Here is a 23,929-nt window from a genome sequence, read left to right as displayed (position 1 = left end):
GACGACCAATCTGCTTCCTGTCTCTGTGGATTTGCCTCTTCTGGACATTTCATATAAATGGAACAATACATTCTGTGGCCTTTTGGGTCTGGCTTCTTTCGCTCAGCGTGAGGTTTTCAAGATTCATCTATGTCTTTTAGCGTGTCAGTGCTTTGTTCCTCTTTACGGCGGAGTAACATTCCAGGGTGCAGACTGACCATATTTTGTTTCTCCATCCACCACTGACGGACACCTGGGTTGTTTCCATGTTTCAGCTTTTATTATTTTTTATGTTTATTGATTTGGAGAGAAAGCGTGAGTGGGGGAGGGGAAGAGAGAATCCCAAGGAGGCTCCACGCTGTCAGCACAGAGCCCGACGTGGGGCTCGAACACACAAACCATGAGATCATGACCTGAGCCAAAGACAGACGTTTAACTGACTGGGCCACCCAGGCGCCCCTCCACTTTTTGGCGTTTAGTAAGCCTTCTGTGGACCCCAGAGGGCCTGTGTGTGTGTGTGTGTGTGTGTGTGTGTGTGTGGCCCCTCCTATCCTGCCACTTATGACGCCTCAGTCCCCAGGCCCCCGAACCCTGAGGCCGAGCCCTCCTCACCCTGGGTACACGGCTGCCACCAACTGCTCCCAGGGACCCAGCACACAGGGCTCACACAGCCAGGTGTGTAACAACCGGAAAGCTGGTGTCCAGCAGGCACGTGGTCTGTGCGAGCCCCGTGCAGGGCACCGGGGAAACGGTACACACAATGGCAGGCACCACCCTCCCTCTACTGACCCCTTCACATGGACCCACTCAACTGAATGCCTCCAAAATGGGTGCCTACTTGGCTCAGTAGAGCCTGTGACTCTTGATCTCAGGGTCATGAGTTCGAGCCCCACAGCAATAGAGCTTACTTAAACACACACACACACACGAATGCCTCCAAAACTTTTAAATGTGGACACTGCCCTTGTTCCCATTCTGAGCTGGGGGAAGTCAAGGTACCCGGCCAGGTCACATAGTTCTGAGCCTAGTCTCACCTCCAAAGCCTGCCTTCCAGGTGAGGAAGGAAGGGAAGGCTGAGCGGCCCAGGGCACGTGCCTTCAGCTCTCTGGGCCTCAGTTTTCCTCATCTGGGAAACGGGCTGACATTCCCCACTCCCGGGTTGTTTGTCCCCCCTGAGTATCTCCAACTCAGTCCCCATGGGGAGACAGGCCCAGCATCTAAGAGTGAAGGGGAGAGAATATGGGGGCCACTCTGACCCGGGACCACCAGGCCACCCTTTCTCCCATTCCAGTCCCCTAGCTGTGTGACTTGTGGGGCAGGGAGCTTCCACCTCAGAACCCTCTGGAAACTCTAACACAGGCTCCCATCTGCAGCAGTTCTGTGGCCCAGGATATGTGCTTCATACAGCGTCTGAGTGAATTCTCACAACCCTGGTATGTGGCAGCAGAGCTGAGCCCCGAAGGGTGGGTCAGAGGCCGTCTTATGAGGACGAAGGGGTGAGCCTCCTGGGCAGAGGGCACGGGACGTGCGAAGACCCTGCAGCACTAATGAGGCCACTGAGCGGGCTGGGGGGCGGGGATGAAAAGAGGGTGGGAGGGCACAGGGCTGACAGAGTGGGCTGTTACGGGCCAAGGAAGGGCGCGGATTTTATTCTCTGGGCACCAGGGAGCTGTTGGGCAGCCTGGAGCAGGGCACAGGCACACTGTGCCTCAGGCTGCTCCCAAGCCCGCTCTGGCTGCTGCGGAGAGGCGGGCTGAGGGAAGGGCAATGATGCCATGGGCAGAGCTGGAGGTGTGGGGTCGGATGGCGCTGGGTACCAGGGGGCGCTCTAGGCCACTTCATCCCCAACAACAGCAGCAGAGGCTACTCTTATTCCCATACTGCTGATGAAGGAACCTAAGCTTTGCAGGAGTAAACGCTATACTCAGGGCCACACAGCAGGTTAGCGGCGGGGCCCCGATTCCAACCCAGGCCCAGACCCCCAATCCCAACTCTCTGCTCCTAACCACCGGCTCACCCCGGGATCCCAACAGGCCCCTCAGGGAACATCGACATGGATCTGGATTGAGGCCACTGGGGCCCCCCACTTAACATTGAGGGGTGGCCTCCTGGCTGGGTGGTCCAGGCTGAGGCTGAGAGCCCCCAGGGGCAGAGCAGGGCAAAGTAGGGAGATCAGTGGACCCAGAAAACTCAGGGCTGAATCCTGGCTCCCCTTGAGCTGTCCCCCCGACCCAAAGGTACAAGAGCTGCCACAGGGGGCTACGCTAGCCTGACCCCGCACTTCTCCCAGCTGCCCCTTGGCCCTGAAGTCAAGCATTCATTACCAAGTGTCCACAATATACTCAACAAAGCCACCCCGCACGGTGGATTCTCCAGGGAAGTGCCAAGAATGAAGAGTCACTGTCCAAGTCACATACTAGAAAACTCCCCACCTGGGGCGCCTGGGTGGCTTGGCAGATTGAGCTTCTGATTTTTGATTTTGGCTCAGATCACAATCTCATGGTTCAGGGGGTCGAGCCCCATGCAGGGCTCTGCACAGTGTGGAGCCTGCTAGGGATTCTCTCCCTCTCTCTGCCCCTCCCCGCCTTGTGGCACATGCATGCGCTCTCTCTCTTTAAAAGAATTTTTCTTTAACATTTATTTATTCTTGAGAAACAAAGAAAGACAGAGCACGAGTAGGGGAGGGGCAAAGAGAAGGGGAGACACAGAATCTGAAGCAGGCTCCAGGCCCTGAGCTGTCAGCACAGAGCCCAACGCGGGTCTCAAACCCCCAAACTGCAAGATCATGACCTGAAGTTGGACGCTTAACCGACTGAGCCACCCAGGCGCACCCCCCACCTTTCAATAAATAAACTTAAAGAAAAAAGAAAACCTCCCACCCCACTCTCTCTCCATCTTCCGCTCACTCACAGGTGGCGGCCACACCAGCCTCCCTGCCATTTTCCAAACATACCGCAGGTTCCCACGTCAGGGCCTTTGCACTTGTGCCTGCCACCTGGCTGCTCTTCACTCCTCCATTTGCCCAGTTAACTCCTGCTTATTGACTTTTTAAAAAATGTTTATTTATTTGGGGGGGAGGGGCAGAGAGGGAGACCCAGAATCTGAAACAGGCTCCAGTCTCCGAGCTGTCAGCACAGAGCCTGACGTGGGGCTCAAACTCATGAACCATGAGATCGTGACCTGAGCCGAAGTCGGACGCTTAATCAACGGAGCCCCCCAGGCGCCCCCAGTGAACTCCCATTTAAATTTCAGGGCCTACCTCAGGTGTTTCTGCCTCCACAAAGTCTTCCCTGAGACACCCTCTCTCAGACCACAAGCTTCTCTTTGAGGCACTTGTCTGGGTTGCTATTTTATGTTCACTTGCAGGATTATTGGACACACGTCCACCTCTCTCACCGGGCTGGGAGCTCTGTGAGGGTCGGGACTGCCTCGGTCACTACCGTGTCCCCAGGGCCCCGTGGTCCTGCTCCGGATACACCCTCCCCCGGCGCCTCCTCCTATGAAAACCTTGCCCGCTCTCAGGGACTCTGCCCCAGCATCCTCTCCTCCCACGTCCCACTGATCAGACCCCCACCTCCATCCCAAAGGTGGCAGGGCTATTCCCGTCCTCTCTTCGGTCCGGGACTAAATGTTTCTGTCCCCTCAAAATTAACAGGTTGACCATCTTTGGAGACAGGGCCGGTGAGGAAGCGATAGAGATTAAGTGAAGCCATAACGGTGGGGCCCTAATAATGGAGCAGGTGCCCCTGTGATTGCAGGCGACACCAGAGCTTGCACCGCGTGAGGACACAGTGAGAAGGTGGCCATCTGCAAGTCAGGAAGGGTGCCTGCATCAGGAACCGAACCGGGTGGCACTTGGATCATGGATTTCCTACGCTCCAGAACTGTGAGCACAGACATTTCTGTTGTTTAAGCCCCCCAGTCGGTGGAATTTTCTTTGGCAGCCCGAGCTAACGCGGACAGCTTTCTCTTCTCTGTGTGGGGAACACTTACACACACACACACACACACACACACACACACACACGCTGTCATTCAGTAAACATGCACCCAGCACCACCTAGTACGTGTGGGACGCTGGGGAAAGAAGCACGGATCTGTCAGGCTGGCTGGGACTCAGAAACTAAGAGTGACAACTTGCCATGGGAACTGTGATGGGGACATGCGGGGCGCTGGGGAAGCCTCGAGGGGGTTTGTGACCCAGGCTAGGGTTAAAGGGCTTCCCGAGGGAGGCATCTAAGAAAAAGGCTAGAGGAGTGAGGCGCTCGAGCCCCCAGGACTGTGGGGGAGGAAGGCTGCGAGGCGGGGGTCTGTATTTTAAGGTGACGAAAAGATGGGGAGGGTGTTAGGCCCTGGAGGCTGTTGAGGAGGGGACTGTAGGGGTGAGGTAAGTAGGGAAGTCAGGCAGGGATCCGGGGAGTGGCTCTCGATGGGGCGGGGGGTACATTTAGGATGGAATCCAGACCCACGTGGTTGATTAGACACAAAAGTGAAGAGAGAATAGAAGCTGAAGCTCAACGCTAACTCTTCCAAGCAGCCCTCCCCGCTACCCGCTTCTGAGCTCCCCCTGCCCGTCGGAACTCTCTCCCCAGTCCTGACCCCACTGTAAGACACTAGGGGGGACTTCCGTACCCAGCTCTGCCACCCCCACGCCTGGAAGGTGCTTAAAGGCAGGCCTGGCGCTGGCTGGCCTCGAACAGGACGCAGTTTCCCCCGGGTCTCAGTCGCCCGCTCCGGGAAATGGGCACAGCCCCCGCGAGCGCCGTCTCGACTGGACGCTGAGAGTGCCCGGGTCTCCGAGCACCCCACCTCCAGCCTTCCCGGTGGGGGGGGTCTCAGGCCTCGCCACTCCGCCCCCAGCACCCCGGCTCCGCCCGCGCCGCGGCCGCTCCTACCTCCTTCCCCCAGCGCCGGCCCGGTCGCGAATCCATGACGTCACCGCAGGGCTTGCGCGCCGAGCTCCCGCAGGCGCGTGCTGATTACGTTTCAACGTTGTCGCCATCTTGGTAAGGGAAACGCGCCCTGGCCTCCCCCCGAAGCCAAGGTTATAAGCCATTACTTTTCCTCTTCGAGAAGAGGCTATTTTGTGAGTCTCCACCCCCCTTCTCTCACTTCAGATACTGGCAAACTAGGAAGGGCGGGTAAAAACTACAATCTAGACGTTGCCTTTACCAAGATGGCCGTTGCCCGGATGAAATATGGCGGCCTCCCCTTCACACGTTTTCCGACGGTGTCAGGCGAGAGTTGCCCGGCCAGCAGGGGGCGCCAGAGCCCAACGTACAACTGCTGCCGTAGCCGGCCGCGCCCCGACGAACGCTCCCCAATTGTGCTGTCGCTCTGCGCCTGGAAGGCGCTCTTTCTTCTAGTCCACACTCTCTGCTTCCCACAGGCCAAGCTGGGGAGAGGGGAGGCCGGAGAAAGCGGCAGAGAAATGAACACACCCCACCCCGTTCATATAGGGACACTGAGGCCCAGAGACCCCAGGAGCTGAATTTAATCAAAATGTAACCCTCCGGCAGCTGAAATTCCTCGCCGGCCCCTCCTCCTGATTTGTTTCACTTTCACCCATCCCCTCCACACACACCTCGCTTTTTTATATTATGCAACAATAATATTGAATGGGGCCCATTTCTCCTAGGCACCTGTACTTTCGTGTTTATGCATTTCCTGGAGCTCAGTGTCCTCCTCTGTAAAAATGGTAGTACTAGGGGTCTGAGGGTGGTTACCCTGGACCTGGCTGTGGGGAAAGAGGCAGAGTTTGGATGTAGGGCCAGTTCTGGCAGGACGAGTTGACCCCAGAGTCATTCTCCAAAAGTGTCCCAGTGACAGTCCTCGGACCTCCTTGCTTTAAAGCCTGGTGGGTTCCCACTGCTTTACAAGACTCCTTACAGCTCCGCATCTCATCTCCCTCGTCTTCCCCATCCTCCCTCGCTCCAGCCACCCAAGCTCCTTTCTCCAAATTGCCAGGTGCGGTTCTGCGGGGGGGCGGGGGGGGGTGCCTGGGCTGTTCTCTCTGCTCCCAGCTTTTCCAAAATTTCCTTCAGACCTTGACCCAAAGGCCCCTTCCGGAGAAAGACCTCCCTGACTTACCCAGGTACGTTGGGATACATCCCCAGACTCTTTTTTTACTTCTGTCCTAGAACCAACTTGCTTTATCCATTTCTTGCCCTGTTTGTTTTCTGCTTCGCCCATGGCTGTGACGTCTGCAGGATGAATACATGCAGCTGGAATGGTGTTATCACCAGGAAGGGGCTCAGCATAAAACATGTGCAACTGACCCTTGAACAACACAGGATTAGGGGCACTGACTCCCACGGGGTCAGAAATACGCGTATCGGGGCACGTGCGTAGCTCAGTTGGTTGAATGTCTGACTTCGGCTCAAGTCATGATCTCACCACTTGTGGGTTCGAATCTGGTGTCCACCTCTCTGCTGACAGCTCAGAGCCTGGAGTCGGCTTCGGATTCTGTGTCTCCCTCTCTCTCTGCCCGTCCCCAACTTGCACTCTGTATCTCTCTCTTTTTCAAAAATAAATATTAAAAAAAAAATCTGCCAGGGCAACTGGGTGCCTCAGTTAGTTGGTTAAGCAACCGACTTCAGCTCAGGTCATGATCTCGTGGCTTGTGAGTTCCAGCCCTGCATTGGGCTCTGTGCTGACGGCTCGGAGCCTGGAGCCTACTTCAGATTCTGTGTCTCTCCTCTCTCTGTCCGTCCCCTGCTCTCACTCTGGCTCTCTGTCTCTCTCAAAAATAAATAAACATAAAAAATTTTTTAAAGTCTGCCTTAACTTTTGACTCCCCGGAAACTTAATTACGAAAAGTCTTTTGCCAACCGGAAGCCTTACCAATAACAATCAGTTGATTAAGGCATACTTTGCATGTTATATATATTATATAATGTATTCTAACAATGAAGTAAGCTAGAGAAAAGCAAAAGGCAGAGAAAATATATTTGTAGCACTGTACTGTATTTATTGGAAAAAAAATCCTTGGATAAGTGGACCTGTGAGGTTAAACATCCATGTTGTTTAAGGGTCAGCTGTATTGTTCAGTATCAGGGTCAAGGTGTAAGACAATGACAAAGCCAACACCTAGTGAGCCTTCTGCTGGTAAAGAGCCAGGTTTAAAAAAATAATAATAAGGGGCGCCTGGGTGGCTTAGTCGGTTAAGCGTCCGACTTTCGCTTAGGTCATGATCTCACAGTTCGTGGGTTTGAGCCCCGCGTCGGGCTCTGTGCTGACTGCCAGCTCAGAGCCTGGAGCCTGTTTCAGATTCTGTGNCTGTCATACCTTCCCAGGGGCAGGAAGCCTCTTACTTCATATTGACATAACTCAGAGGTGTAGGTCAAGTGAATCGTTCCGGAACAAGCTAAATCTTCTGCAAGGTGACTGTTGCCACCGGCCAGGAACTCTTGCTACAGGAGTGCTACTTCCCGTCCTGAGGATTCTTAGCTTCTGTTGCGATGTTCTATACCTCTTAGATGCTCACATGCTCAAATAAGTATTGAGTGCCTACTTCTAGCCTGTGCTGGAATACAGACAAATTGGAGGCATCTGGGGAGCTCAGTTGGTTAAGCGTCTGACTCTTGATTGTGGCTCAGGTCATGATCCTTCGTGAGGTCAAGTCCCACATTGGGGTCTGCACTGCCAGCGCAGAGCCTGTTTGGGATATTCTCTCTCTTTTCCTCTCCCTCTCTTTCTCTGCCCCTCCCCCCTCTCAAAATAAATAAATAAACGTTTAAAAAATTAGACAGACATGGTCCCTGGTCTTCTGGGGCTCACAGAGTCAGGAAGCCACACACAAAAATTATGATCCTAACCATAGGCAGAAGATATTCACCACGTTGACGGTGAAGCCAGCAGGCAGGGTGATCCAAGAGGCCTTCTCAGAGGAGGTGGCATCTAAGCAGGGCTGTGTGAAGAAAGGAAGAGAAAGGCACTCTGGGCAGAGGGAACAGCATGTGTAAAGGCTGGGGGATAAGTGTAAAGTGAGAAAGGAGAAAGCAGACCCTGACCTTGGCCAGGTGGGAGGTGGCCCGGTGTCTACAGCTGAACTACGGTGTTCTCCTATTGAACATAACTTCACAGGACATTGGTGTCAGCAAAGGCCACTCGAGCCAGGATGGAGCAAGGCAAAAACAAGACTCCTCTGGTGTATCTGACCACGGAGAAGAACAAGGTCGTTATCACAAACCGCAAAGGGAGCCAGACCTCCCCATCTGTGTCCTGGTGACATGAGTGGCAGCTTGTTTTCACGCATCACAGCACTGTCTCTGTTTGGTCCCCCCTCCCTGTCCTGACCTCTGACTTCTGGGTAAAATGTGTTAAGATAAATAGAGAATTGCCCCTACTTGCTGTTTGCGACCAATCCAGAGCAGAGTCCACTTCCTTGAGCCCTCCTCAAGTCACCTAACGCACGCCCCAGTTTTAGAATAAGCCCTTCCCTTGGGGCGCCTGGGCAGCTCAGTCGGTTAAGCGTCTGACTTTGGCTCAGGTCATGATCTCGCTGTTTGTGAGTTCGAGCCCCACATCGGGCGCTGCATTCTCTATGCAAAGCCTGCTTGGGATCCTCTGTTCCTCTCTCTNAGACACGCATCCTTGAATGTATGGCCCACTCTACATTCAGGCTTATCTCCTCTCGAGATATTGACCTTAATTACATCTTTAGAGACCTTATTCCCGAACAAGGTCACAGCTGCAAGTGCTGGGAGTCAAGACGTGAACATACTTTGGGGGGGCCACCAGTCACCGCACTACAAGTGCCTTGTGGACTGTGAGTCCAGGAGAGGAAACATCTACTGGGAGAGGAGGGGCGGAGGCCAGGCGAGTCACCCTTGACTCTGCGCTGGTGGCTGAGAGCTTCAGATGGTCGCCTCACACCGGCATCCTCTGGACAAACTTATCACCGTTTCAAAGTCTTAAAAGGACAAGAGAAAAGAGAGAGCCCTCAAAGGTCACCTCCTCCCATTCACCCTATCTTTGCGTCTCTGAGAACCACTTTCTTGACCTCTGTCTGCAGGGAGCCGTGGGGTGCGTCCGGCCTCCACGGGTGTGAACCGGCCTTCAGCAAAGTTCTGAAGACCTGAGGGCACATGAGCATCCTCTGAACACTTGTCGCTGCTTGTCTGGAGTTTTCTCCATGAAAAAGCTGCACGTCTTCCGGGCCAAGCACCTGCCACTTTCACGTTTCCATCACGTTAACTTGAACGCGGCTCCCTCTGCTGGGACTGTATTTGGGAGCCGTTTTCTGAACTCAGTTGAGTAAGAACTCCTTATGAGGTTAAGGTAAGGTGCACGGACTCTTACCATCAGATGGCGACCCCGATATCCACCCCCACCCCCAATTATTTCGGCTTGAGCACCAACCCCCAAGTCACCTTGTTCATTGGTATTAGGAATAACTCATTCTGGCCTTGATGTGATCGATGATTGCACTTTGTGAAGGAACTTACTGTAGGAACCTCTTTTTATGGTTATAGGAGCAACGTTGCGTTCCTGAAAGACCTGATTTTCTTTTTTTAAATTTTTTTATTGTTTTTTAATTTATTTCNGGCCTTGATGTGATCGATGATTGCACTTTGTGAAGGAACTTACTGTAGGAACCTCTTTTATGGTTATAGGAGCAACGTTGCATTCCTGAAAGACCTGATTTTCTTTTTTTTTTAATTTTTTTTATTGTTTTTTAATTTATTTNTGACCTGAGCCAAAGTCGGACGCTTAACCGACTGAGCCACCCAGGTGCCCAGAAAGACCTGTTTTTCTTATTACCTCCCCTTAAGCCAAGAGCGATGAAACTTTTGCCTTTACTATGCTAATGCCACCTCTGGGCTGTTCCCCATCTTTTGCATATTAATGTTTTGGAAAGGTTTTACTGATAAAAGAATTTATCGTCAGAATGCCACTCCTGGGGCTCCTGGGTGGCTTAGTCCTTTCGCTTAGGTCATGATCTCACGGTTCATGGGTTCGAGCCCCACGTCGGGCTCTGTGCTGACAGCCAGCTCAGAGCCTTGCCACCTCTGGGCTGTTCCCCATCTTTTGCATATTAATGTTCTGGAAAGGTTTTACTGATAGAAGAATTTATCGTCAGAATGCCACTCCTGTGCCATCCCCCAAACACTAAATCATAAAATATAAAGTTGAGTCTCAGTGCGGAGAGGCCTGGCTGGTGACCAGAAAGAATCTAGCACCTCTCTCATCCCGCCCTCGCCGACACCGTGCATCCTTCAGGGACCCCTGGACCCGGCCAGAGAGGGACTCCGGCAGACTGTCCCCCATCAGGGACAATTTGGAGCGCAGTTTCGAATTGCTGTGGCCGCTGTGGGGCCTCTCATTGGACAGGGATCTAGAAACACAAAAGAAAAAAGCTGTCACAAGATCACCCTTTGTGTCTGTCGAAAGAGACCATTTGGCCAAACACCCCTTTGTTGTAGACTTTGGGGTATCTGTGACCGGGGCCTGGCTCTGTGATCCACACCTTGATGAGACTGTCACAGACCCAGATGAATGTTGGAACTGGATGCAATGACTCCGTGCTTGTCTGCCCATGTCAGTGGATTTTCCTGCACCAAAACTTCTCGGCTTTTGACAGTGGAAATGTCATATCTGAAGGGAACTCCCCGTGTTTCTTTTTTGTGTCTTTCTCCCTCGTGACAAAGTTTCCCTCGGGAAACTTTTAAGCCATTTTTTAGTGGAAATATCATTGTCTGTCTATGCACATTCTCAGAGGGCTTAGGACAAAAATGGCTAAAAGACACAAAAGCCTGGGGGGCGCCTGGAGGCTCCGTGGGTTAAGCATCTGATGCTTGGTTTCAGCTCAGGTCATGACCTCACGATTCGTGGGTTCGGGCCCCACATCGGGCTCTGCGATGGTGCGGAGCCTGCTTGGGATTCTCTCTCTCTCTCTCTCTCTCTCCCTGCCCCTTTCTACTTATGCTCTCTCTCTCTCTCTCAAAATAAATAAACTTAAAAAGACACAAAAGCCTGTATGTACGTATTTGTGATAGTCCTATATAGATAGTCATTGAAATTTGGAAACAGCCCAGATGACCATCAACAGATGAGCAATATTCCATACAATGGAATATTCTTTTTGTTTTGTTTTGTTTTTATTTTAGAGAGAGCGCACAAACTGGGGAGGAGGCAGAGGGAGAGAGCGAGAATCTTAAGCAGGCTCCACTCTGAGCACGGAGCCTGATGCGAGGCTCAATCCCATGATCCTGGGATCATGACCTGAGCAGAAATCAAGAGTCAGACACTCGGGGTGGCTGGGTGGCTCAGCCGGTTAAGCATCTGACTTCAGCTCAGGTTGTGATCTCATGGTTTGCAGGTTTGAGCCCCACATCAGCCTCTGCACCTTCTGTCTGCCCCTTCACTGCTTGCATTCTCTCTCTCTTAAAATAAACTTAAAAAAAATTTTTTTTAAATACCACTGAGGCACGCCTGGGTGGCGCTGTTGGTTAAGCGTCCGACTTCAGCTCAGGTCATGATCACACAGTTCATGGGTTCAAGCCCCACATTGGGCTCTGTGCTGTGCTGACAGCCAGCTCAGAGCCTGAAGCCTCTTTTGGATTCTGTGTCTCCCTCTCTCTCTGACCCTCCCCTGCTCACGCTGTCTTTCTCTCTCTTTCTCAGAAATAAATAAAACATTAAGAAAAAAATTTTTTAGGGGTGCCTGGGTGGCTTAGTCGGTTAAGCGTCCGACTTTCGCTTAGGTCATGACCTGTGGTTTGTGGGTCCGAGCCCCGCGTTGGGCTCTGTGCTGACTGCCAGCTCAGAGCCTGGAGGCTCTTTCGGTCTGTGACTCCCTCTCTCTCTGACCCTCCCCTGCTCACGCTGTCTCTCTCTCTCCTAGAAATAAATAAAACATAAAAATTAAAAAAAAAATTTTTTTTAAATACCACTGAATTTCACCTTGATTTTGGAACTGTGGGACCCTGAGCACAAACCCCAGTTGAGCTATGCTGTGCCTGGGCCTGGACCAACAGAAAATTTGAGATATGAAATGAATGTTGTTTTCAGCTGCTGAGTGTGTGGTCATCTGACGGGGCAGCAATGGAAAGGGAATTTGGTTTGTGAGTAAGAAAGGAGATGCCTAGGGGCGCCTGTGTGGCTCAGTTGGTTAAACATCCAACTTCGGCTCAGGTCATGATCTCAAGGTTCGTGGGTTCGAGCCCCGCGTCGGGCTCTGTGCTGACAGCCAGCTCAGAGCCTGGAGCCTGCTCCACATTCTGTGTCTCCCTCTCTCTCTGACCCTCCCCTGCTCATGCTGTCTCTCTCTCAGAAATAAATAAAACATTTAAAAAAAAAAAAGAAAGAAAGAAAGGAGACGCCTAATGCTGGTCATTAAACATAATTGTAATCTGCCTTTATTCTTTGCCATGTTTTTAGTTAACACAAATGCAAACACCCTATAGATATATATACAAATATGTACTTGTATGTGTGTGTGTATACATTTTTTAAATCAACTTTTCCTGGTTTTGCAAATATACTCAAGTTACTTCTGTGAGTAGCTGGGTAACCAGCAAAGGGAACCTCTCGGTACTATTTCTGCAACTTCTTGTGGGTCTATAATCAATTCAAAGAAAAAGAAATGAAGAAAGAAAGAAAGAAAGAAAGAAAGAAAGAAAGAAAGAAAGAAAGAAAGAAAGAAAGAAAGACCTGTTCGCCACCATATCTGAGCACAGACAAACACAATAACGCCCTGCAAACCACAAAAATGGCCCAAAGTCAATGGTCCCTTCCTGGCTGCCAAGAGGAACTTTTGCTTCTCACAATCACAGCTCCAGCCTCCTCCTACCCCTCCTGTCTCCTGGGTACAAATCAAACCGCTGAAACAGAGCCATTCCCCTCTTCCTCTTTGCGGCCCATCCCGAGCAAAGCTATCCTTCCTTGAACCCAATAAAAATAAGCCCTTTCCTGCCGTCTGGTCTCCACAGTTGTGTCTCCCTTGTTGCGAAAGGGCAATAACCGATATACCCAGCAGGGGGCGCCTGGGTGGCTCAGGTGGTTAAGCGACCACTCGGTTTCAGCTCAGCTCAGGTCATGATCTCACGGTTCATGGGTTCAAGCTCCTCAGCGGGCTCTGTGCTGACAGCAAGGAGCCTGATTGGGATTCTCTCTTTTTCCCTCTCTCTCTCTGNAGGGGGCGCCTGGGTGGCTCAGGTGGTTAAGCGACCACTCGGTTTCAGCTCAGCTCAGGTCATGATCTCACGGTTCATGGGTTCAAGCTCCTCGGCGGGCTCTGTGCTGACAGCAAGGAGCTTGGGATTCTCTCTTTTTCCCTCTCTCTCTCTGCTCCTGCCTCACTCACACTATCTCTGTCTCTCTCAAAATAAACGTAAAAAAAGAAGGGAAGGGAACAGAAAAGAAACCAACATACCTGGCATTGTCCAACCAGAGCTTCTGCTAGGTCTCACCAGGTCACTGAGAAGGTGGCATGGACAAGGCTGCTGGCCTTCGTCAGAGCCCAGAGTACAGTCAGAAGGACTCAATTTAAGGTTACTGTCCCTAAAATCCCCAAATTCTAGGAATCCGACACTGGAAGGCTCTAGATTCTTTTTTCTCTTAATGTGGAGTAAAATATACACTACATCCACTTAAACCATTATTATTTATCTTAAAAAATGTTAAGTGTTTATTTACTTTTGAGAGAGAGAGAGAGCGAGCGTGCAGGAGTGGGAGAGGGGCAGAGAGACAGGGAGACAGAATCTGAAGCAGGCTCCAGGTTCTGCACAGATGCGGGGCTTGAACTCACGAACCATGAGACCATGACCTGAGCCAAAGTCAGCCGCTTAGCCAACTGAGCCACCCAGACGCCCCCCACTTTAACCATTTTTAAATGCACCGTTCAGTGGCACTAAGTACGTTCACATTGCCATGAAATCATCACCTCAGCAATCCATAGAACTTTTTCATTGCCTGAGACAGAGACTCTGTCCTCATTGAATACTAACTCCCCCTTTTCCTTGGTGGGTCAAGCTAAAGGTTTGTAAATCTTGTTTATTTTTTTGAGGAAGCAGCATTAAGTTTCGTTGGTCATTTCTATTGTCTTTTTAGTCCCTGTTTCATCTATTTCCACTCTGATCTTTATGATTTCCTTCCTCCTATTAATTTTAGGCTTTACTTGTTCTTCCTTTTCTAGTTTCTTTAGGTGTTAAGTTAGATTATTTGTGATTTTTTTGTTTGTTTTTTGGGGAGATCACGTATTGCTATGAATATTCCTCATAGAACCACTTTTGCTGCACCTTATGAATTTGGGTACAGTAAAGCCTTGGATTGCAGGTAACTCGTTCTGCGGATGTTCCGTAAGCTGCACAAAAATTTCTAATAAATTTTAATCTGATAAACAAGAGATATCTTGTGACACAAGTAATTTGAGATGCCGCATGTCACATGATCACAACTGAGTCAATGGTTCTTGAAATTCGCTCTGATATACAAGTGGATTACAAGCATGTTTCTGGAACAAACAACGCTCACAAACCAAGGTTTTACTGTATGTTTTATTTCTATTTTCAACTGTCTCTATGTAATTTTTTATTGCTCCTTTGATTTATTTGATGACCTATTTGTTGTTCAGCATCATGCTGTTTAATCTACACATTTTTTAAAAGTGGGGTTCATGCCCAGGGCAGAGTCCAACATGGGGCTTGAACTCACAATCCCAAGATCAACATTCGAGCTGAGATCAAGAGTCGGATGCTTATGGGGCGCCTGGGTGGCTTAGTCGGTTAAGCGTCCGACTTTTGCTTAGGTCATGATCTCGCGGTTCGTGGGTTCGAGCCCCACGTCGGGCTCTGTGCTGACTGCCAGCTCAGAGCCTGGAGCCTGTTTCAGTCTGTGACTCACTCTCTCTCTGACCCTCCCCTGCTCATGCTGTCTCTCTCTCCCTCTCCTAGAAATAAATAAAAACATTAAAAAAAAAAAAAGAGTCGGATGCTTAACCTACTGAGCCACCCAGGCGCCCCAGTCTCCACATTTTTGTTTTCAGTTTTCTTCTTATAATTGATTTTTAGTTTCATACCATTGTGGTAGGAAGAGATGCTTGATATGATTTCAGTCTTGAATTCATTGAGACTTGCTTTGTGACCTAACACGTGATCTGGAATGTTCTGTAAATATAGATTAAGTCCTTCTTGTTACTGTGTCACTCAAGGTCATTGTTTCCTTATTGGTTTTATGTTGGGATGACCTATCTGATGATGTTAAGTAGGGTGGGTTTTTTAAAAAAATTTTTTAACATTTATTTATTTTTGAGAGACAGAGAGAGCAAGCATAAGCAGGGAGGGGCAGAGAGAGAGGGAGACACAGAATCTGAAGCAGGCTCCAGGCTGTGAGCTGTCAGCACAGAGCCCGACGCGGGGCTTGAACACGAACCATGAGATCATGACCTGAGCCGAAGTCAGATGCTTAACTGACTGAGCCACCCAGGTGTCTCTGATGTTAAGTAGGGTGGTAAAGCCCCTTACTATTATTGTATTACTGTCAATTTCTCCCCTTTAGGTCCCTTGATATTAACTTTATATATTTTGGTACTTCTGTGTATTTTTATGTACATAATATTTATGAATGTTGTATCTTCTTGCTGAATTGGGCCTTTCATCATTATGTAATGGTCAAAACAATCTTGAGAAAGAAGAAAAATCTAGAGGTATCATGCTCCTTGATTTCAAATTATACTACAAAACTATAATGCTCAAATCAGTATGGTATTGGTATAAAAACAGACACACAGCTCAGTGGAACATTACTGAGAGCCCAGAAATAAACCCACATGGATATGAACAATTCATTTATAAAAAGGACTCAAGAACATTCAATGGAGAAAGGACAGTCTCTTCAATCAATGGCACTGGGAAAACTGGGCAGCCACATGCGAAAGAATGACACTAAACTGATACTTACACCGTGCACAAAAACTAACTCAAAATGGATTAAAGATTTGAATGTGAGACCTGAAACCATATTATTCCTAGAAGAAAAGAGAAGGGGTAGTTTTTTTGGCAGCGGTCTTAAAGGTAGAGGTGTGTTTGTGGGTCTGACTCCAAAGGCAAGAGAAACAAAAGCAAAAATAAACAAATCAAACTACGTCAAACTGCACAATGAAGGAAACCATCATCAAAATGAAAAGGCAATTTACTGGACACAAGAAGTTATTTGCAAATCATATGTCCAATAANTTTTTTTTTATTTATTTCTAGGAGAGAGAGAGAGACAGCATGAGCAGGGAAGGGTCAGAGAGAGAGGGAGTCACAGACTCTGAAACAGGCTCCAGGCTCTGAGCTGGCAGTCAACACAGAGCCTGACACGGGGCTCGAACCCACGAACAGCGAGATCATGACCCAAACGAAAGTCAGACGCCCAACCGACCAAGCCACCCAGGCGCCCCTCAACAATTTTTTTAAATGGGTTGAGGCCGTGGCACATGGGTGGCTCAGTCAGTTAAGTGTCTGACTCTTGATTTCGGCTCAGGTCATGATCTCACGGTTCATGGGTTCAAGTCCCACGTCAGGCTCTACACTGTCAGTGCAGAACCTGCTTGGGATTTTCTCTCTCCTTCTCTCTCTGCCCCTCCCCTGCTTGCTTGCTCTCTCTCTTTCTCTCTCTCAAAATAAATTTTTTTAAAATGTTTTATTTATTTCTAGAGAGAGAGAGAGAGAGACAGCGTGAGCAGGGGAGGGTCAGAGAGAGAGGGAGTGACAGACTCCAAAACAGGCTCCAGGCTCTGAGCTGGCAGTCAGCACAGAGCCCGACGCGGGGCCTGAACCCACAAACCGCGAGATCATGACCTAAGCGAAAGTGGACGCTTAACTGACTAAGCCACCCAAGCGCCCCTCTCAAAATAAAATTTAAAAATAATTTTAAAAATGGGCAGAGGTTCTGAACAGACGTTTTTCCAAAGAAGACATACAGATGGCCAACAAGCATATGAAAAAGTGCTTAACATCATTATCATCAGGGAAATGCCAATCAAAACTGAGATCTCACCTCACACCTGTTAAAATGGCTTATATTAAAAGACAAGAAATACCAAGTGTCAGAACTACCATACGATCCAGCTCTTCCTCTTCTGAATATTTATCTGAAGAATATGAAAATACTAATTCAAAAAGATACATACACTTCTCTCTTCACTACAGCATTATTTACAATAGCCAAGATACAGAAACAACCAATCCATTGGACCGATGAATAGATAAAAAAGATGTGGTGGATATACATGGAATACTACACAGCCATAAAGAAGAATGAGATCTTGCCATTCATGACAACATAAATGCTCCTTGAGGGTATTATGCTAAGTGAAATAAGTCAGATGGAGAAAGATGAATACTATACAATTTCATTCATATATGGAATCTAAACAAAACAATACAAAACAATACAAAAGCAACTGATAGATACAGAGAACAGATTGATGTTTACCAGAGAGGAGGGTGGTGATGAGGGGGTGTGAATTGGGTAAAGGGGGTCAAGTATATGGTGATGGCTGATAATGAGACTTTTGGTGGCTATCACTTTGTGGTGTGTACAAATACTAAATTATAATGTTATACACCTGAAACTTATGTTATATACAAAGTAGAAAAAAACAGTGATTTGGGGCGCCTGCGTGGCTCAGTTGGTTAAGCATGTGACTTCGGCTCAGGTCATGATCTCATGGTTTGTGAGTTCCGGCTCTGCGCTGACAGTGTGGAGCCTGCTTGGGATTCTCCCTCTCTCCCGCTCTCTCTCTCTCTGCCCCTCCCCCACTCATACTTTCTCTGTCTCTCTCTCTCTCTCTCAAAATAAATAAATAAATCTTAAAAAACCAACAACACTAATTCCCCATTCCCTCCCTCCAGCCCCCGCAGCCCCCATTCTACTTTCTCGCTCTACAAATGTGGCTCCTAGAGGCCTGACATAAATGGAATCATGACATATTTGTCCTTTTGAGATTAGCCGACTTTACTCAGCATTATGTCCCTAAGGTTCACCCATGCTGTAGTCTGCATCTGAATTCCCTTCCCTTTTAAGACTGAATGATATTCTAAAGTACATATATACGCATTTATACATGTGTGTATATATACAACACATATATATTTCTCCGTTCATCCGTCAGTAGACATTTGGGTCGCTTCTACCTTTCTGAATAATGTTGCTATGAACATGGGTGTGCAAAAATCCATTTGATATTTGCTTTCAATTCTTTTGGGGAACCGGCCCGCAATGTATTGCTGGGTCCTATGGTAATTCTGCGTTTAATTGTTTTAGGAACATAGTTTCCATAATGGCTGTGATTCTTTTTTTTTATTACAGTAGTTTACTTGTTTATTATTGTTTATCAAGGTGAAATTCATATGACATCAAATTAACCAATTAAAGTGTACAATTCAGTGACATGGAATACATTCGTGGTGCTGTGCAACCATCCTGTCCAGCTAGTTCCAGAATGCTCCCATCTCCCCAAAAGGACACCTCGTGCCCGTTAATGGCCACTCCCCATCTCCCTTCTCCAGCCCCTGACAAGTACTAATCTGATGTTTGTCTCTCCAGATTTGCCTGTTCTGGACACTTCTTTTCTTTTTTTATGTTTATTTATGTTTGAGAGAGAAAGAGAAAGAGAGAGAGAGAGAAAGCTATGGCGGGGGAGGGGCAAAGGGAGAGGGAGACACAGAATCTGAAACAGGCTCCAGGCTCTGAGCTGTCAGCACAGAGCACGACGGGGTGGGGGGCTCGAACCCACGAACCGCGAGATCATGACCTGAGCCGAAGTTGGCCGCCCAACCGACTGAGCTGCCCAGGCGCCCCTTGGATATTTCATATAAATGGGATCCAGTGCTTATGTGGCCTTTTCTTCCTGGCTTCTTCCACTCAGCATGATGTTTTCAAGGTTCACTCATGTTGGGCCCTGTATCAGTACTTTTTTTTTTTTTGATGAAGGCTGGAGAGTGTGAGTCCGTGGCCCACGCTCTGAGTGGTGCGTGTTCTCCCACCGCGGGACTCCTGGCCCGGAGTCTCAGGCCTGGAGCGAAGTCCTTGGTTCAGCTGCCAGCAGTCTCCTGGACTTGAGCCTCCCCCCCTCCTCCCCCCTGCCGTGGGCTCTGACCCTGGCTAAAGGGCATGGGGCCTCTGCAGGCTTCTTGTCTTGAAAACAAATGTTTGAGCAAAGACTACAGTTGGCAAACATTCTGCACCTTTGTGTGGATGGTGGTGGCCCCAGATGGGCTGGGGTGGGGACCAGACTTCAACCAGTGACCACGGCTCTTGGGGACACGAAGTTGCTATTTGCTTTCTGGGGTTGACCTTTCTTCCCAATAAGAGTCATCCACGGGTTCCATGAAGCTCTTGCACACCTGGGGTGTGTTTTTGTTGTGGGGAACAAAGGCAAAAGGAAATGTGGATAAAATTAAATTTCCTTCGGGGCGCCTGGGTTCAGTACTCGGTTAAGCGTCCGGCTTTCGCTTAGGTCATGATCTCGCGGTTCGTGGGTTCGAGCCCCGCGTCGGGCTCTGTGCTGACTGCCAGCTCAGAGCCTGGAGCCTGTTTCAGAGTCTGTGACTCCCTCTATCTCTGACCCTCCCCTGCTCACGCTGTCTCTCTCTCTCTCTCTCTCTCTCTCCTAGAAATAAATAAAACATTAAAAAAAAAAATTAAATTTCCTTCTACCCTGCAGCCCATTGACAAATCCTTGAGGCAGACAGAGTATCACCCTCCTCCAAGAACTTCCAATCTTCCTGTTAATGCCTTGCTAGAGAAAAAAACCAACCAACCAAACAAAAAAAAACCAAACAACCTTAGCTTGACAAAGTCTTCTTTAATATTTGAGACTTCCTTTGTCTCTACCTCCCCCAATTCCAGAGTATATGATCAATGCTTCTCACGACCCCAGCACGGTTTTTTTCTGCCCACGGTCCTCTCCTCATGCTTTAATAAAAATAAATTCAAGACAGGGGTGCCTGGGTGGCTCAGTTGGTTAAGCATCTGACTTCCGCTCAGGTCATGATCCTACGGTTTGTGGGTTCAAGCCCCACATCAGGCTCTGTGCTGACAGCTCAGAGCCTGGAGCCTGCTTCGGATTCTGTGTCTCCCTCTTTCTGCCCATCCCCAGCTCGCACTTTGTCTCTCTCTCTCCCTCTCTCAAAAATAAATAAACATTTTGAAAAAACCAAACCTCAGTGTTTTAATTTAAAAAATAAATAAAACCACCTTTTTGTACCAAAAACATCTCAAGAATTCTTTTCTTTTCAATGTTTACTTATTTTGAGAGAGAGCGTGAGCAGAGCGGAGGGAGAGAGGGAGGGAGAGAGAATCCTAAGGAGGCTCCGTGCCGCCAGTGCATAGCCCCACACGGGGCTCGATCTCTCGTGAGATCAGAACCTGAGCTGAAATCAAGAGTCAGATACTTAACAAACTGAGCCACCTGGGCGCCCCTCAAGGATTCTTTCTAGACTGTTTGCTCCTGAACCTCACTTCAAATCACGCTGTTTTCACCTTGCCCTGATAGCAGCCAATCTGATGCCTTTTTCCCTACATCAAACATGGGCCTCCACCAGGGTCCCTGGGTTGGGTCTCCTTAGAGCCTGCAGTCAGTCGTCCTGGCAATGGCTTTGGTCAAGGGTAATGCCTTTACAGCACCCAGAACATTCCACCTCCTCAGGACGCACACCCATTTTTATGGACCAGGAAAGTGAATCTCCAAGACCGAGATGCCCATGCTCAGCCAGTAAACATCAAAGTCAGGATGTGAACTCTGCTCTGCCTGGCTCTAAGTCCAGAGCCCTCGCTGCCTCACCGGGAATGGGCATGAGGAGGGGAAGGAAGAGGAGGAAGCGGGGACTGGAGTAGCTTCAGGCTACCAGATTGATTTTGTTCTGAGAGAAGTAGGGAGCTATGCAGGACGTGTGAGCTGGGGAGGGAGGCTGGGTGATGGGTCCCTCAGGAGTAGGGGGGCAGGGTGAAGGCTGGAATGCAGGGAGGGGAGACCAAGGGGCTGATTCAGAGTCCGAGAAAAGAGGATCTGGGATCAACGGGTGCTGGAGGGGGGCAAGCTGGAGGCTTGTCCGTGTGTCTGGCTCTAGTTCAAGCACCCTCATTCCCTGACACCCGTGAGTCCACATCCCTCCAACACTGTTCATATTTCTCTCGCGATTGTGTTGAGATTTTTCTTGATTTCATCAAACCTTGGAGCTGTAGGGGGCCACAGACTTCCATACTTAGCATTCCAGAACAATCCGGCTCTTTAAACTTAATATTCTGTGATGAAAAGATAACGAGAAAAATCTTTTTTTTTTTAAGAAATCAAAAGATGAATCAGATTTACAATGAATGCCCAGGGAACATTTCTGTGATTTACCCTTGAAAGGAAAAAAGTAAATTTCAGAGCAACAGACATATGACCCAGTATGCATTTAAAAAAAAAACGAAAAGAAAATCTTTCTCTCTCTTGATCTTTTTTGTTATTCTTTCCATGATGTAGGAGCTCTGTGTTGCTGGGGCAACAGTGAGGCTGACCTGCTTTTTGAGTGACCGATTGCCAGGTCAGGATTTGGAGAAAGTGATGTGAACGACGCAGAGAGAGGCAGCAACCGGCTGCAGGTTGCACAGCTATTTCGTTGAGATTCTATACTCTGGGCTGGGATGGTGCGAGGTCAGCTGCCTCCTCAGCCCTCAGAAGCTGCTGATTTAGGGAAAATCCAGAGACCTGGCCCCAAGGAGGACCGGATGGGGGGAGGGGGTCCTTCATCCTTGCATTGCTCACCCCGAGGTGCATCTGGAGCCAACCAAGCCTGAAGGTGTTGACCTGAGGAGGAGGCCAGGTGGGGTTGTACCGGCGGAAACTTACCTGCATCTCACCAGGTCCTGTCTTTTGCTCAGTCTGGCTTCTTGACAACTCTCACAGCACCAGAACAAGAAGCTGGGGCCTCTGTTGGCCTCAGCTGTAGATGCCAAGATCAGCAGGGGGGAGAGGCTGAGACAAGCCTGCGGCCCCGGGGGTGTTGGGGAGGTGGGGAGCTTCACGGCCGGCCCCTCCCCCCACTCAGTAGACTGAGTCAATGGGATGGGGTTACAAGGTGAGCCTGGAGCAGAAGTCTAGGAGCAGGGTTACCTGAGGGAGGAGAAGTTCTGCGAAGGGGGCAGGGAGCTGCTGGGTTGAAGTCACCTGGTTAAGCTGATGCTGAAGTTCTAGGCAGACCCTCCCCCAGCCCCTGAGGGGCTCAGCGCAGCTGCAGGGTAAGCAGATGCCAGGAAGGGGTCAGGACCCTGGCTGTGTGCAAAAATGCTAAATCAAATATCAGCAAATTGAGTTCAGCTGCACTTTAAAGGACACCATACCAGGGGTATGCAGGGTTTTTTTTTTCCCCAATAGAAGGCAAGGAAAGTTCAGCCTCAGAAAGCCCAACTGGTTCAATGAAGAAATAAAAGGAGGAAAATACCAAAGGAGCATCTCACTGTGCTGCAAAAACAGTGGGCGACATCCAGCCTCTGATTTTTTTTCTTAAAGTTCTGAGTTCAGGGTGACAAGGAAAAACTTGATCAAAGATGGTGATTGGAAAGCAATCATCTGCATTGCATTGGACGGGGAATCAGAAGAGGTAACATCGTCCAGGACGGTGGGAAGGCCCACAGTCACAACCACTGTTAAATTCCGGTGCAGAAGTACTGGCCAACGTAATAAAGTAAGAAAAACAATTGAGACCAGACAATACTGCCATCCATAGACAATCAGAAAAAAATAAACAAACACGGGGGTCTTTTAGGACAGTAAAATTATTCCGTATGATACTGAAATGGTGGAGACAGGACACTGTGCCTTTGTCAAAACATATAGAATATACAACACAAAGAGTAAACTGTGGGCTTCAGTTAATAATAATGTCCCAGCATTGATGAGGGAAACAAAAGCAAGAAAAATGTAGGGTTTTTTAAATGTTTATTTATTTTTGAGAGAGACAGGAAAGAGCGTGGGTGGGAGAGGGGCAGAGTGAGAGGGAGACACAGAATCTGAAGCAGCTCCAGGCTCCGAGCTGTCAGCACAGAGCCCGACGCGGGGCTAGAACTCACTAACCATGAGATCATAACCTGAGCCGAAGTCAGACACTTAATTGACTGAGCCATCCAGGCGCCCCAAGAAAAATGTAGTTTAATTTTTTTTAAGTTTTTATCTATTTTTGAGAGACAGAGAGATAGAGTGTGAGCAGGGGAGGGGCAGAGAGAGAGGGAGACACAGAAACCGAAACAGGCTCCAGGCTCTGAGCTGTCAGCACAGAGCCCGACGCGGGGCTCTAACCCACAACAGTGAGATCATGATCTGAGCCTAAGTCAGACGCTCAACCGACTGAGCCACCCAGATGCCCTGATGTTTCATTTATTTTTGATAGTGAGACAGCAAGCAGGATCAGGGGAGCGACAGAGAAAGAAAGGAACAGAAGATCTGAAGCTGGCTCTGCACTGACAGCAGCTAGCCCAGTGCGAGGCTCAAACTCGTAAACCGTGAGATCAGGACCTGAGCGGATGTTGGACGCTCAACCAACTGAGCGACCCAGGTGCCCCTTAAAGTAATTTTTTTTAAGTTTATTTATTTATTTATTTATTTTGAGAGGAAGAGAGAACACGAGTAGGGGAGGGACAGAGAGAGAGAGAAGGAGAGCGAGAGAAAATCCCAAGCAGGCTCCACAGTTGGTGCTGAGCCTGACATGGGGCTCAATTTCATGACCTCGAGGTCATGATCCTAGCCAAAATCAAGAGTCAGACACTTCGGTTAAGTGACCGACTCTTGGTTTTGGCTCAGGTCATCATCTTGCAGTTCATGGGTTTGAGCCCTGCTCAGACTTAGGATTCTCTCTCTCTCCTTCTCTCTGCCCCTCCCTCATCTCTCCCTAAAAGGAAGGAAGGAAGGAAGGAAGGAAGGAAGGAAGGAAGGAAGGAAGGAAGGAAGGAAGGAAGGAAGGAAGGAAGGAGTTGGATG

This window comes from Crocuta crocuta, unplaced genomic scaffold, assembly GCF_008692635.1.
Source record: "Crocuta crocuta isolate KB4526 unplaced genomic scaffold, BGI_CrCroc_1.0 scaffold77, whole genome shotgun sequence".
Lineage (NCBI taxonomy): Eukaryota > Metazoa > Chordata > Mammalia > Carnivora > Hyaenidae > Crocuta > Crocuta crocuta.
This window is presented reverse-complemented; position numbering follows the sequence as displayed.